Source organism: Empidonax traillii, unplaced genomic scaffold (genome assembly GCF_003031625.1).
Source record: "Empidonax traillii isolate 1590-97213 ecotype Southwest subspecies unplaced genomic scaffold, ASM303162v1 scaffold2583:size21374, whole genome shotgun sequence".
Taxonomy (NCBI): Eukaryota; Metazoa; Chordata; class Aves; order Passeriformes; family Tyrannidae; genus Empidonax; species Empidonax traillii.
In genome coordinates this window covers 1-2040 of record NW_020957776.1, presented here as the reverse complement: position 1 = coordinate 2040, position 2040 = coordinate 1, and the positions used below count along the sequence as shown (strand labels likewise).

Sequence of the window (2040 nt, the reverse complement as noted above, 5' to 3'; positions counted from 1 at the left end):
AGCAACTCTTTGGTGCCATTTGTGAGTTTAATGTGAAAAATCAAACCTCAGAATACAAAAGGGCTACTAATTTAGAGTTACACATTAATTACATGCATACAGACAGTATATGAATAATGACAGGGACCTTTACCTCATGTGGCTCACCCTCCTCAATAACTGTCTCCTCAATGTAGTACTATTAAAAAAGAGGAAAAAAAGACCATTATTAGGTCAGATCAGCAAATTGTAGCTCTGTGAAGCTGTTTGAAAACCACACTGCTGCAGGAACAGGGGCTGCAGCTCACAGGTGCCGATGGGGTCACTTGGTAATTCTGAATATCCCCTCATTTTTCGCGTTAATGATTGGGTGTTTTCCACACGTTCCTCAACTAATCCTCCCCCAAGCAATTAATGAAGGGTCGTTATCTAATTTTACCCCCCCCCCAGAGGGAAGGCAATGATGACCACACTGAAAGAATCAGCATTTAAACCCCAGGACTTTCCAAGTGTATGGTGACGCTCTGAGGGGGCTGTAGGAGGTTTCTCAAAGCCTGTCCTCAGAGTTGGTCCTGCCTACAGATCTTTGAAGGGCTCCAATAATTACTGGCTGCCAGTTCAGCTTTGTCCTGCCGATCACAACTCTGACCCTGCTAATTTTCCACCCACTTCACTGTGCTCTCTCCACCCCACACCTCATAAACTTGGTGATACAAAGAGCAATCAAGACCCACAACCTTCACTGCCCTCCCCCTGCCCACAGCAGCTGTGAACTCATTAGAAACACCGATTAGATGGGTCAGCCCAGGTCTGCCCTTGATAACTCAATGTTTACAGCTCCTCACGACCTTCATGTCTTTCGTGTGTTTAGAAATAGCTTCTCAAACGATTTGCCCCACGGCCTTCCCGAAGAACGGAGCGAGGCTGACCAGCCTGTGGTTCCCTGGATTTTCCTCCTTGCCTTTCCTGAACGTCAAATCCAGCTGAACTTGAAGGAATGGTTTTTGTAATGTTTTTTATGTTCCTCCCAAGTGTCCTGATCCTGCTTCCACCCTCAGTATATTTAATTTTTTTGTGATTTTGCTCCGTCAGGAGCTCCGTGTTCCTCCACATCAGCCTCTTGCTGTGTTTGACTTCTGCACTTTGGATTCAACCGTGTGCTCCGAGAAAATCATCCTAGAAGATCACCCAACTCCCCTGGGCCCCAGAGGATCCTCCCTGAACAGCCCCAGATCTGTATTTCCGAAGTCTGGGATTGTAATTCTGTTTATCTTCCTCACTGCGCTCTGAACCTTCAGCTCCGCAGTCCTGTGGTCACAGCAGCCATGGCTGCCCTTGACCTTGGCATCTTCCACCGCTCCTTGCTCGTTTGCGAGCAGGAGGTTCCACAGAACATCTCTCCTGGCTGGGACAATGGAATTGGGAAGGGGCTGGAGCAGCAGGAGGAGCTGAGGGAGCTGAGGGGGCTCAGCCTGGAGAAAAGGAGGCTCAGGGGGGACCTTCTGGCTCTGCAATCCCTGACAGGAGGGGGGAGCAAGATGGAGGGTGGCTCTTCTCCCAGAGAAACAATCGACAGCACGATAGCAAACAGCCTCTAGTTGTGCCAGGGGACGTTTGGATTGGATTCTGGGAAACATTTATTCACTGGAAGAGTGGTTAAGCATCGAACGGGCTGCCCAGGCAGGCGGTGGAGTCACCATGCCTGCAAACGTTCGAAGAACGAGTAGACGTGGTACTTTACGGTTTGGTGGGCATGAGGGGTGGACTTGACGACCTCGGAGGTGTTTCCCAGCGTCAATAACTCCGCGATTCTCCATCCTCAGGCTCGCCCTCCATCACCAACTGAAGGGAGCCCCGACCCGCCATGCCCAGCCGCGGCCACACGGTGGCGCTGTCGGGTGGCAAATGGCGGCCGCGCTGAGGGGGCCGCGCTGCGCTCGAGCCCTCGCTCTGCCGCCTCATCATCTCCCCTCGCTCTGCCGCCTCATCATCTCCCCTCGCTCTGCCGCCTCATCATCTCCCCTCGCTCTGCCCCATCGTCTCCCCTCGCTCTGCCCCATC

At 52.1% G+C, this 2040-nt stretch overlaps 1 protein-coding gene across 1 annotated transcript in view; it reads right to left on the bottom strand.

Moving 5' to 3' along the window:
- The window catches only part of LOC114072072 (nebulin-like), a gene marked incomplete at its 3' end in the record, with an annotated part of 20888 nt that extends 19120 nt beyond the window's left edge, over positions 1 to 1768 (bottom strand). Inside the window, exons 1-2 of the mRNA XM_027909991.1 lie at positions 1754 to 1768; positions 132 to 178 (exon numbers count right to left, since the gene is read on the bottom strand). The remainder of the gene's footprint in view (positions 1 to 131; positions 179 to 1753) is intronic.
- Positions 1769 to 2040: the final 272 nt, after the last annotated feature.